The sequence below is a fragment of the Acomys minous genome (assembly GCF_964271855.1).
Source record: "Acomys minous genome assembly, chromosome: 7".
Lineage (NCBI taxonomy): Eukaryota > Metazoa > Chordata > Mammalia > Rodentia > Muridae > Acomys > Acomys minous.
The window spans coordinates 79,105,848-79,120,186 of NC_140488.1; the positions used below are offsets into that span (position 1 = coordinate 79,105,848).

The 14,339-nt window shown below is 37.8% G+C and overlaps 1 protein-coding gene across 1 annotated transcript in view; it reads right to left on the bottom strand.

Annotated features, from left to right (window-relative positions):
* The window catches only part of HEPH (hephaestin), a 95,503-nt gene extending 95,205 nt beyond the window's left edge, over positions 1-298 (bottom strand). The window contains exon 1 of the mRNA XM_084789885.1: positions 93-298. The gene's annotated coding sequence lies outside the window, so the exon portion shown is untranslated. The remainder of the gene's footprint in view (positions 1-92) is intronic.
* Between the last annotated feature and the right edge of the window lie 14,041 nt (positions 299-14,339).

Consider the following 14,339-nt stretch of genomic DNA (forward strand, 5'->3'; position numbering starts at 1 on the left):
CTGCATACTCTATGCCTTGTTGGGAGGGGCTGTTTATACCCACCAGACTCCCCAAACCTAGGAAGGGGACAGGGAATATGACAGTCAACTACCTGGTGTCCTTCCTTGTGATGAGGAGACCTCCACTGAGAGCAGATTGTCTTCTTCACTCAGGCTTTACACACTTCTTTTCTCCGAATCTGCAGCATCTAGAGCAGGGGCCACGAAAGAAGACTCTCATAAGACAGGAAGTCCCACTGAGCTGGTGGGGCAAAGTCTGAATCGTAAACAAGTAGAGGTTTTACAGATAGTCAGCCACTGAGGAGCTGCCCTGCAAATTGCAGCCAAGTGAAGTGGAAGGACCAGTAACGAGAAGGGAGGAGCCAGCAGCCTCAGCTAGCTACGGCAGAAACACGCAATGCTCACCAGCAGCTGGATTGGTTCCTGGCAGCACCTAGGTTTACCTGCCTGACACACATGTGGACCTTGAAGCCAGAGGGGGAAGGTGGAGACCAAACCCATTAACCTAGGATCCAAGTCCAGGCTCTAAGGCATTTATGACAGGGAAGGGAGGGGAAGGGATAAGGCCTGTGCTCTGACTCATGAAACACAACAAAAAGCAGGTCATTATAGATGCTCTTGAGTCAACACAGTAAAGACTACAGAAGGCAAACAAGGCACGATTTCCGGGCTTGTAATATTTGTTCACAAATGTTTCTGAGAGTGTAAGTGCTGAATACCTCTCACACACAAATCCTGCATGTTTCCGGTGCTTTTCTCTTGGGAGGCACTTGTAACATAGTTTTAAGCAGCTGCCTATAGACCACAGGTTGGGAAGCTTTAATGTAAGGAGTTACTTAGTACATATTTTATCTTTTAGAGTAGATAGTTTCTATATACTATAACTTTTCAAACTATTGTTATACCTTGTAAGATCTATATTTCAACAATAAAAATTAAAAATGACAAAATTTGAGATTTGAAAGTTCTTATGAGCATTAATTTAATGAAATATATTCCAAGGGGTATGGAATCTGTATCTGGCATCCTTGTTTGAAATTATAGTTTTGCCACTGTCAGATAATGCAAGCTTGTAAATGTATGTTAATCTTTCCAAATATAAGTTGTACCCTTTGTGAAACAGTGTTTTTGTTTTGTTTTGTTTCGAGACAGGGTTTCTCTGTGTTAACCTTGACTGTCCTGGACTCTGGACTCACTTTGTAGACCAGGCTGGCCTGGAACTCACAGCGATCTGCCTGCCTCTGTCTCCTGAGTGCTGGGATTAAAGGCATGGGCCACCACACGTGGCGTGAAACAGTGTTTTATAGGCATATTATGAGGAGTGAAATAAAATTATATACATAAATATGTTGACTGGCACATAGTAAACTGACAGGAGCATGGTTGTCTTCATTTTTATTAAAGATCTAAAACTAGGGCTGATGGTGTAGCATACTGGGTAGAGTACTTGAAAACTATGCACAAAGCCCTGTGACCAATCTCCAGCACCAAAGAAAACTTAGCATGGTGGACCCTGTCTATAATACCAGCATGACACAGAGGAATGAGCATAAGTTCAAGGTCATCTTTGGCTTCATATTGAGTTCGAAGCCAGCCTAGGGTACATGAGATAAAATAATAAATATTTATTAATACAAATCATTTAAATGTATGATAGATTGTAGTGATTTGAATAAGAATTTTCCCTCCCCCATAGGCTTATATATTTAAATACTTGGTCTCCAGTTGGTGGACTATTTAGGAAGCATTAAGATGTGTGGCCTTGTTGGAGGAGGTATTTCTCTGGGGGTAGACTTGTTTGTTTGTGTGTGGGGGTTTGATTGTTTGTTTGTTTATTATGCACTATATCCCCTCCCTTATCTTTAGGGGGTGCACTTTGGAGTTTCAAAAGTTCATGCTAGTCCCTACTCTGAGCTGCTTTTGGAGCAGGATGTAAAACTCTCAACTACTTCTCAACTGCCATGTCTGTTTGCACCCTGCCATGATGATCATGCACTATCCTCTGAAGCTGTGCGCAAGCCCTCAATTAAATGTTTTCTTATGTAAGTTGCCTTGGTCACGGTGTTTCTTCACAGCAATAGAACAGTACCTGAGACATAGATAAAGGAAGCACATTTCAACAATTCTGGCTTTATGTTCAGGCTATGGTCTGAAGAGATCACAGTGATTCGTGTCATTTTACCTCTGGGGGGATCTTTACTAGTAACATTTAGAAGATAAATGGATTTCCACATTTTTAAAGATCATTGAATACATTTATTTTCATTTTTCATTTTTATTTGTTCTTTGAGAGTTTTACACAACCCTTTTTAATCATATTTATCCCCTTCCTTCTTCCTCCCAGATCCATACTCTCTTGCCAATTCACTCAACTCTGTCTTATTGGCGTTTTTAACACCCATCCAGTACAATTTGCGCTACCTATACATGCTTGGGTTTACGGCCTTCTGCTGGATGGCAGTCAACACCAAGGACTTCACTTCTAAAGAAATCCAACTCTGACTCTCCCTATCCTAGCAGCTTTTAACTGGCATATCTCCTTGGTTAAGCATGGAACATCACACTCACCTCCCTTCTCCCTCTGGAATTTTGTGTCTTGATGTTGTACAGGTCTTGTGCAAGCTGTCTCAGCTACTATCTTGTGTTGTCCAGAAAATATGGCTTTCTTGCAGTCATCTTGTACTGCTGGTTCTTATCATCTTTCTGTCACTAATTCCACAATGATCCCTGAGCTTTGGGATTGGGGATGTGTGATATGAATGTTGTAAATGTTCTGTAGTCTCTTATTTTTAGCACTTTGACAATTTGTGGGTCTCTATATTGATCATCATTTACTACAAATAGATGCATCTTGGGTGAGGGTTGAGAAGATGTAATAATCCATGGATATAATGTTAAGTCATTACAAGTCAGCTGAGTACTATTTCCATTTAGCAGAGTTAGAGTAGCAGGTTCTCCCTTTGGACCATTGTACTTGGCCCCCAAATTATGTCAAATTTGCGTTTCATGTTGCAGAACTGGACTTAAATCAAACCAGAATGTACAGGGTTTCTCCCATGACAGTAGTTCCACTATTGTCTTGCCAGGATGGTTATTGTTGTAACTGGCAGAGTTAATATATGGGTAAGATTGGTGAGCTCTTATGGCCTCTGTAGGTTTCCATATTTTAAAATTAATTTTGACAACAGAATACTTTCAGGAAATAGCATCATAGTAAACACCCCTATCTATCTATGGAAAATAAAACTCAAGTTGTTCTAGGTAATTTGGGGAGGAAAAGAGGAAATAGGCATTTTTAAGGATAAAATTGATAAAGAATGAAAAAGAAACTACATCAAGATTAACATAAATGAAGTTATTTATTTAAAAATAATCCTTCCCCACCTGGGCTTTATACAGCCTATGGGGTATACTCAAGAATATCCTGTGATATATACAAGTGTGGAAGAGGAAGTAGCTATGAAAGGGGTTTTTGGTCCATGGAGTTTTCAAACTTTCCCTCTGCTACTCCCATTTTTGGGAATGCCTTTGTTTAATAAACTGTCTCTGTTTCTCCTATTGTAATTATTTTATATGTGATAGAAGCCTGGATAACTTTGTAGGTACCCCTAGACTCATATTTCTGCAGCAAAAAAAGGATTCAATAACCTGGTCAGGTCATATGCCTGCCCTCTCAGGCAAAATGGCTAACCTTGGTACACCAGTGAGAACCCTTTAGTACATTTAAAGCAAGTATGAAAATCACAAAAAAAAATGCCCTTAATGGGGCTTCAAGCTTTAATCTTTATAACTAACCCACGCCTTACCTTTATTCATTGACTTGATCAATATTTCCAGGTTTCTTGTTTACAGACTTTCATAGGAGAGTGACCCTGAAATAGCTTCAAAGAAGAGAGGGCTGCAACAGCATTAAAAATAGGCACAGCATTGTGTAGTGGGGAAAACAAGTGCCTTAGAGTTACAAAGACCAAGGATCATAGAAGAACAGAGTTCAGTAGTGGTCACTAGAGACTGAGACATGAAAGTGGGGAATGGTACAGAAACAAGTCTTACTAAGAGTGCCATAACCAAAATGTCCTCATTCCTGCCACAGACAGAATTCTGCCTAAAAATGGGCAGCTTAGATGCAGGCAGAGTTGACAGCCAAACTCTGCCAAGACAGGGTAAGCAAGTCTTCAATAGTTCCTGTCAGTTATATTGGGCTGGAAGGCTGAAGATGAGGCTCCAAAGTTATAGAGAGTGTTGGGTGACTGTTGAGGCAGTAAACCGTCTAAGTCAATTTGTACATTTCAGAAGCTGCTAACCTGCACTGTTGGTTCACTCAGGAATTTAAATTTTATTCCTTCTCAAGTCTCTGAGGGACATTGAAGGCCAGATAATATAGTTTTACAATCAAGTTTGGTTGGTTATGGAATAAGATCTTTTTAGATCAAAATAAAGAAGCTAAGTTATTAGAGTTGACATAGGATAAATATTGAATTTCATTCAGAAATTTAGACCCAACAAGACAGGAAAGACATTTACTTCAAGCTGGACAAATACAAATAGCCAAACCACTACGAATGTAACATTTATAGAACTCATGATTCTCATGATTGTCACATGGTTCTCTCTGCTATATATAGTTTGCTTTATACATTTGTAATAAAATAAATGTATTTTAAAAACAAGAAACAAAAACATCAAAACAACAACAACAACAAAGAGTGCCAGGCATCACACTCAGGTCGTCAGGCTTGGGACCAGGTCTCCTTATCCCATATCAAGTACCCCAGTTACAGTTTTCTATAGCAACATTTGGTAGCTTGATTACAGCAAATTATAGTAAGTTTAGAGATAACTCAAAAAGTAAAAAGTATACAAAATATAAAAATTATTAACATTTGAAGACATGAAAAATTCTTATTACCTTATTTTGATTGTTTCATGCATATATATATATCATGTAGCCAGAAAAAATGTAAAAATATTATGGCTAATAAAAGAAAATAAAAATCAGGGCTCAAACTCAAGTATATATCAGAATCCTTTGAGAGATTATGAAGACACATACTTTGGGATCTGGATATCTTGGATGGGATGTGAAAATATCACATTTTCAACAATCTCCCAGGTGATGCTAATGTTGCTATAAAGGACTGTTGTTGCTTGGAAGTGCATCCCCTGCCATATCACCTCTACTTACAGTGTGATACTCAAGTTCCACACCTGCTCCTATAGTCTTTGGGTGTCAAGGTATAAATCTATTTCTTTCAGATATCTCATTTACATGAAATTTCTTTTAGAGTCAGCAAAACACCTATTTGCCCACTCCCTTTGCCAAAGACTTTGCCTGCTTGTATGAATATGTGCTTCTCCATTCTTGACCAGCCACAAAGTGTTTTCAGATACCTACCTGACTCCAGTGCTTTCTAAATGGTGCCAGCTGACCAGCTCCACCCTCTGATCTTCCTTTGATGTCTATCTTTTCTTTTTGATGGTGCCTGGCTTGGATCTTAACTTTGCTTCTCCATGAAATGTGTGATTTTAATGAAGTCATTGAATTTTCCAAGTGTCTCTGTTGTCATCTGCAACAACAGGCTGTGAAAATAAAACAGAAAATGTTTATTAAAAGTCAAGCGCATTTGCCACATAGTAATGGATAAAAGTAAAAAATGGGTGAATGCTTAAATATAGGTATCCATATATGTATATGTTTATATGCATGAAGCATGTAAAAATCTAAGGAAAAATTTCTTTAAATAATATAATCAAAATATTATTAGGTTTTGTGGTATTTGTACATTGTGGGTATTATGGCCTGGTACCAAGAAGATTGGCTTTCACTTTACATTTTGAATTATTTAGATTTTCAGCTCTTATAAATGTATTTCTTTATCTTTACTTTTTATCTGAAAAATGAATATGAGCCTACTTTTATTTCCTTCTCCTTATTTCTATGTGTAAGAAAACAATGTTGGAATTAGGAACATGGCTTAATGGATAAATCACTTTCTGCAAAAGTGTGAGGGCATGAGTTTGCATCCCCAGAACATTATACAGCCTAATGTGGTATCACACATCTGTAATCCTAGTCTGCTACAAGGAGATGGAATCATAGTCAGAGATGAGAGAATCTTCAGGAGCTCACAGGCAATTAGCCTGGCATGTGCAGCAGTGATAAAGACAACCCATCTCAAACAAGATGGAAGGTGAGGGTCCAACACCAGAAATTGTCCTCTGACCTCCACAAAAGTGCTCACACTCACGGACAAACACTAACACATTCATATGCACCATCTTTATAATACAACCAGCCTTCCAGGAAATGGAACACAACAAAATCTCAGGTTATATTCTATACACTAAGAACTGGGTTTCTTTTCAGCTATACTTTTCAAATCAGTCGATTTTATCCCTATTGTGCCTCTGGCAAATGGTTCTTTTTTGTATGGAAAGGAACATAGATTGAGGCAGAACAGTATCTTCCCCAAAAGATTTTACATCTCATTTCCTGAAATTTATAATTATATTACATGACAAAGATCAATGAAGATCAAAGATAAAATTAATCACCAGATCACCTGATTGCTAATCACATGGCCTTAAAACAAGGTGATGATCCAGGATTACTGTGTGGGTGGACCAAATGTTATCTGACAAATCCATTAACATGAAAGAGAAAGCAGAAGAAAAGATCAAAGTAAGGAATTATAAGAAGTCATTCCACTATTACAAGCTTTAAAGATGGAGAAATTGGTCTCTAGCCCTCAGAAGACCCCTAGTCAAAGCTGTGACGTACCTAAGTAGTAAGTCTCTGGAGGCAGATAGCCTAGAATTGAATGTTTCCACTTTTCTCCATAATGTTTCACTTCCTAGGTGTGGGCTTTAGGCCTGTACTTTAAAATTCATTTTAGTTCAGTTTCCTACTCTATAAAATGGAGATAATGCTAGCCACTATATAAGAATGTTTTTATGATGATTATATGAGCAAGAACTTGATAGCTATGTGGATCAACTCCTAACACCTAGAGACTTCCTAGTAAATACAAGTGAGCATTATATGTAAAATTTGCATAACTTGACTAATAGTTATTTTGCATAGTACTTGTTGCAGAGCTGTGGATCAAAATTATAATCTTCTTTTTTTATATTTTATTAACTTATTCATATTACATCTTAATGGTTATCCCATCCCTTGTACCCTCCCATTTCTCCCTCCCTCCCATTTTCCCCTTACTCCCCTCCCCTATGACTGTGACTGAGGGGGACCTCCTCCCCCTGCATATGCTCATAGGGTATCAAGTCTCTTCTTGGTAGCCTGCTATCCTTCTTCTGAGTGCCACCAGGCCTCCCCATCCAGGGGACATGGTCAAATATGGGGCACCAGAGTTTGTGTGAAAGTCAGACCCCACTCTCCACTCAACTGTGGAGAATGTCCTGTCCATTGGCTAGATCTGGGTAGGGGTTTGAAGTTTACTGCACGTATTGTCTTTGGCTGGTGCCAGAGTTTGAGCAGGACCTCTGGACCCAGATCTGCCCATCATAACGTTCTTCTTGTAGGTTTCTAGGGCCCTCTGGATCCTTCTATTTCCCCATTCTCCTACATTTCTCTCACCTAGAGTTCCAATAGGATGTCCTTACATCTATCCCCCTTTCCTAGTAGGTGAAGACTTTCATGGAATAGGCCTTTTGGACTAGTGTCCAATTATAAGTGAGTATATACCATGTGAGTCTTTCTGTTTCTGAAATTTGTAGACAAATGGATGGAACTAGAAATGATCATACTGATTGTTTCATTTTCTATGCATAAAATTTGTTTAACTCATGTTCTCCTCTAGGTCTTCCAATGTTTCAAGTGTTATATTAAGTCTTTAGGGCATTTTGAATTGACGTCAAAGAATCAAGCATTGCCTGTACTTTCTTTTATTATCATCATAGTCTTTGCATCAAGGTACACAGCAATAATAGCATGTTTTCTTTTAAAACTTAGAACTCAGATTTTTTAAAGATTTTTTGATACAAGTTTTCTCTGCATAACAGCCTTGATTGTCCTAGAATCACTTTGAAGACCAGGCTGGCATTGAATTCATAGAGATCCAACTGCCTCTGCTTCCTGAGTGCTAGGATTGCAGGTGTGCCACCATGTCCATCTAGCTTAATACTAAATCATAAATATCATCCCCATTTTAATTTTATAATACTTTGGAATGAAAAAATGACATGCAAGCTACTTGAAGCCTAGACAACATTCCATGATTAGGTGGGCTATGTCAAAGCATATTTAGGCCCTAGGAAAATGGGACAAACTTATTGCTTTTGAAATGTGTGCTAAAGATATTAGTAGCCTTTTATTAGCCAAATTACAAACTAAAGATGAGGTAAAGACAAGACATTTTCTTCAAGAAATAATAAAACATCATTTCTGAAGGCTCCTAGTTCATAATTTCCCACCAAATTGCTGGGAAAATGGATGAAATCTCAACATGAACTTCAAAGTCCTATTCTTGAAGGGTCAGTAGTCCTTGCTAAGCAACTGCAGAGGAGGGTGGCTCCTCAGGCTAAGGAATAAAAATGAAAAGTTGATTGCTTTATTTCCATTTCCAACAGCTGTGAAAGTTAAGTGAAATGGCCCTGGTACTGACTTTGCCAAGAGGTTTCATGGAGAAACAGACAACTGAGACCCTTCCTCTTGCTTTAGCAAAGATGCTATTTTTAAAAGCACTTGGGAATTTCCTCCTTCGTCCCACAGGTGGAAAGGCTCAGAAAAGGGAGTCTTCTGTACAGCCACCTTCTAGGCCAGAATGAAATTCATAAAAGGTGGAGACCCCACAGAAGTGAAAGCGAGCTTCTGTCACCATCATGGATTTAGGAAATCTGATGAGACTAGAACCATATGTCAGATTTTTCAGGAGAAAAGGACTCAGCAATCTAAGTAGCATCAGCTCTGGCGAAGTGCATAACAGCCAAGAGGAAAAACACTCCCATATATCCGACTGACGTGGCCTTCACACCAACATAACTTGAAAGTTATAGTTTTAGGTGGCTGTGGCAATATGTTCACTCGTACAATGCTAATTTTGCTGACTCATGAAAACAGAAAGCCTTTCTCTTATAGAAAGCATTCAGGAAGAACAAATTAGAATGTACCAGGAGAGGGAATGAGGACACAGCAAGAAATGTACTGTAGAGAATGCCAATATAGAAATGATACTTCTTTCACAAAATATTTTCTAATAATAATTTTAAAATAACACAAAGCAGGCTTAAGGCTTGAGAGATTATGGCCTATAGCACAACCTTACTTTTCTCTTAGATAATTTCTGGGACTCTCACAAAATATAGATTATTAATTTTGTTTACAATGGATAAATCCTAACTTTTTATATCCAATTTGAACTAGACTTTTTTCTTCTCTGATTAAAATCCTGTCTTGAGCAACTCAGAAACTACCCTCTTATCATTCTCATGTAAATGTCTTAACCTTTTGAAGATAATAACTTCAGAACCCACCAATTTCTGCATTTGATTATTTTCACAACAATTAAGTATGATGCTTTTGAGAAACTCAATGCCCATCCACAACTGGGTATGACACGTTGTGTGCATGAGTGCCTCTCTCTGCTAACTCGTGTTCTTAAATCTGTTTAACTTGTCTTGTAGTAGACTCCAATTCTGATACATAAGAGCTAGTCCTGAAAGGGATCTGGTTTTACTCAAGTGAAGGTCCCTAAAGGATAAGAGAAGTCATAAGGCCCTCTGCAGGCAGCAGCAGCATGGGATTATCTTTACCCCATCACCACTAACAAATTGAGAGCTCCTGCAAGATCCAATTTTGAAGTTTTATTAGTGAGTCTCCCTGGCTGTCACTAAATTGCCCTGCTCTTAGTTTTTATTTATTTTTTATTTGTTGGTTTGTTTGTTTTCACTTCGGGCTGGTGACCCATAGTAGTGTTTAATCAGTGCAACAGGCACCGAAAGCACAAATTCACTTTGAAACATCAATTCCCTCTTCTTGACTCAGTTGGAACAATTCACATTTTGCCATGGAGGACATATTTATAAGGACTGATGCTCTACTGCCCAAAGCCACAGTTTTAACACCAAAATAGTCATCTGATACTCTATGGAGATAAACTAACTCCCAGGTCACACGCAGGATACAGGCCCCATTAAAAAATACATTCTTGATTTTTAAAAAAAAAAACCATTAGATGATATGTTATCTGGATTTTGGCTCTTTGAAAGACCTCCATCAACCCAGATGATAAAAGATCATTAACACTACATATGTGTATGGATATACACTGTATTACATGAGTTATAGGGTTAATTTTTTTTGTTTTGGGTAAATAGCTAACAGTATAGTTTCTTGTGGCCTTTTGAGCCATCCATACTTTTTTTTTTTTACCAATATACCTCCTTCTCCTGTATTATCCTCCTTACTCCTTCCCTAATGTAGTCCTCCTTTTTTAACCATGAATTTGAAAGAGACTAGGGAGAGGTATATGGGAGGGTTGGAAGGAAGAAAGAAAGGGAGAAATGATGTAAGTAAAATATAATCTTAAAAAAGTGGAGAAAAAAAACATTAAGAGTAGCAACCATTTCTGTATTCTTTTTTTGATTCTGCCTTTCTTACTTTAACTACTTTCCATGAAGCTAACAGCTTCAAATTCAAATCTGAGTGAACTCTTCTGGCCTGCTGTTCAATGCTATGCTGTTTTGCTAGCTCTTTTTTCATCTTTTACCATTTTTGATTTCACACTTTTTTTTGGCTTGTATTCACACCAGATGATGTTTGCTTATTTTTAATTTTTAAAATATTTTGGTTTTGAATTATGCATATATCTGAGCGTGAATTTGTGTCATGTAAGTACAGTGCCTACAGAGGCCAAAAGGTGACAGAGCTGGAAATGAAGTTCCAGACTATGTAAGTTGGGAGTCAAACTCGGGTTCTCCTCACTGGCTGTATGTGCTCTTAAACGCTCAGCTCTCACCCTAGCTCTCACCTGATGATGCTTTGATGAATGGATTCCACAGATATTCAAGGACAAAATACATACATGTAGAACCCAGTGGCTATGAAGATCTGTCTTTGGACTGTTCTAAGGACATGAAATAAAGCATACTAAGAGGCAGTCTCTAGGGATGCCTAAGGGGCTAGTGCCAGATTAATGGCTATACTTGGTGTCTAATCCAGGAAATGTGTCAGAAGCCAGTGATGCCTATGCAAAGTGAGGAACTCAGAAATTTCATCACTACTCCAAATCAATACTGCTCATGGCCTCTTCCTTCTTTGCTTCTTTCCTTTTAGGCACATAAGTCAGAACAAGAAATATAGTTTAGCCGTGTTATAAACTAAATAGTAAAACAACTTTGGCCTAAAAGGAAGAAGAAACATCTATCTAGAAGGATATCTCACCCTGCTCTTTAGGCTTAAAGTGGAAAGAAAGGGTGATATCTGAACTGTGAAAAACAGTCTTCAACTTTTATCTTTTCTGTCCTGGAGCCTTTCTTAAATCTCAGTAAAATGGAGATAAGGGTTTTCTAATTGGGTTCACGACCAAGAATTTGCCCTGATTCAGTGTTATTGTTCTACATGTTGTTAGCAATCATTTTCCTAATGGTATCATATGGAGAACTACATGGAGGAGAACAACAATTCTGTCCTTAGAATTTTTTAAATTAGGAGACTATAAGCAATGTCTAGCATATCCTCTTTTCCCCATCCACTTGGATGAGACTTTGAGGGTGTAGTTTCTGACATCACACAGTCTCATAGCAAAATCCTTGATTCTCTGGCCACTACATTTTTATATGTTTTAGACTAATGGCATGTGGAAATTATAATCTTTCCATATGCTTAATTTAAAGTGTGTGTGAGTATATACAATGTGTCCACATGAGTGTGTGTACATTTGAATGTTTTTGCAGAGCAAGTTTGGTATGCTGTTGCCTCTGCATTTTTTCTCTCTGAAAAAAGAGAATAGCTAAGACTCAGGAATTTCATTTCAAGCACTGCTATCAGTGTGTACCACAGTCAGTCCAGGGATGACAATGAGTAATAAGAAGGAAATGTCATTTTGGAAGGGAAAGACGAAAAAGCACGCCAACAAGCATCCACCAGAAGAGATTTTGACTGTATACTGGCAGCACTTGTCATAAGGAAGTGCATATTGGAGAGAAATCCATGTCCTCAAGTTTGATAATTCATATTTCTTGTGGAGGCTGAAACCAGTCTACTAGAAAATCTTTTATATTAGATAAAAAATGTTGTTATAGGATGTATAGTTTAGGGTTTGGCAGATGTTGGCATTTAATTTATTTTGACTTTAGTGGAACATTGCAGGCAATGCTTACTCTACTGATTTTGTCTGCTGGTTTCTGGCTTTTGCTAGGCGTTAGGGTTCCCTTAAGGCACCATGACATTAATGCTTTAGGATTAAAATCAATTACTCAGAGTGTTGACCTGCAGAGTCATTAGAAGATGCAGAGGTTCCATGTTGAATAGTCAAAATCTCAAAAATTATGATCCAGCACTGGCCCAACCTGGGTGATGGGTAGTTAGTTCATTGCTGCCTGCTACCAGAAGCCACGGTTACAACACCCTCTAAATGGAAATGTTTCTGTCTATGTTCGACATCTGATGCAGTTGGCTTTGGCTTAAGGTTAACATTTTCAGTTTGAGATTATTCTGAATGATCCAGATTGAGTTTGCTTTGAGTGAAATTGTCTAATTCAGAGTTACACTTAATTATTGTTTGGAGACAATCGAAAACTTAGAGTATTTCAATTCAATACATAATCAAAATAGCCAAATGCACTGAGTTTCTAAGTAATCAATCCCCCATCCATACTCATGCAAGAAACCTTAACTAAACACACACACACACACACACACACACACACACACACACACACACACACACACACACACCAATGGAGACATGAAATTTAGAGCAGGACTTTTTGGGAAGAAAACATTCTGTAGTTCAAAAGGAAAGCGTATCGAGGGAAATCACACAATTTAATTATATATGTGTCTAAAACTGTAAAAACAAAAACAAAAACAAAAAACCACATAGGACACCTTATACTTCCGAGTAACTCCTTTCAAACTCCCAGACCTTTTTATTTGACCTTTATACTACCAGTAAAAAAAACAGTTGAATTTTGTTTTGGCATAGCTTTGAGAACAATCTCAATTTGTAACTTCTGTACAAAGTATACAGTTAAGAGATTTATAAATTAGAATTGTCACCTATCTAGTAAAAATGTGTAAAATAATCTAAATATGATTCATTATTGTTAAGATATATTGCACTAATAGGAAATCATGGTCAGGGGCAGTAAATTTTTTTTAGGGAACAAATACTATATAGTCCTTCTTTATAAATACTCAGTAGACAAACTTAAAAATACACAGGATCGTGTTTAAATGTTACAGTTTTAATCTCTCTTACTGTTTTACTTATAAGAAAAATATGTCTTTGGCTTTGCTAATGAAGCATGTATGGAATAATTACTTCAAATACATGAAATTGGTGGGTCTGGAGTAGTAGAGATTTTTTTCTTTTCATTCATTAATTTATTTAATCACTTTACAGCCTGATTGCAGCCTTCTCTCTCCTCTCTTCTCAGCCCCACCCTCACATTCTCCTTCCCCCATTTCTCCTGCCTCAGCAGGGGTGGTTCTCTATGGGTACCAACCCACCCTGGCACTCCAAGTCACAACAAGGGTCATAGCATTAAGAAAATTGAGAGCCACTGGTCTAGAGGTTCTTTTACATGAAAGTGAGGACAGTATAGCTAGAAATGAAAGAGACATAATGTATGCTCAGTGTTGTTTTATGCTACTGTTGAAAAACTTGATTTAAAAGTTTTGCATCATCCATCACATAAGAGGAATGTATTAATTAAGTCCAATATATACACTTCCTAAAATATGTGCAAGGATGCCCTAAGAGGTCATTCTGTAAACTACGAAGGTAAAGCTTAGGCTACATAGCAGATTCCAGGATGTTGGAACTGTCAGGGTTATGAGATATCTATCAGGGAAAGGTATGGGCACGGAGTAAAGCTGATTTAAGAGAGAGGATATGTGTGCTACAGTTATAAGAGTGGGAGGGGTGGGGTTACCCAAGCACTTTTAAAGCTCAGCCAATTTCATCATACCTCAGATGATGGACATAGAGTTATAAAATGTGATGTTTTCGCCTTGCTGGTTTTGGGGTCTTGCTATGCTCTACCATTTTTGAATGACAATGCTTATTCTGTGGCTTTGTATGTTAGTGGGATGTAACTTTTTATTTCATGGGCAAAAAGAAACTTTGCACATTTAAAGTACTCAAATTGTTAAG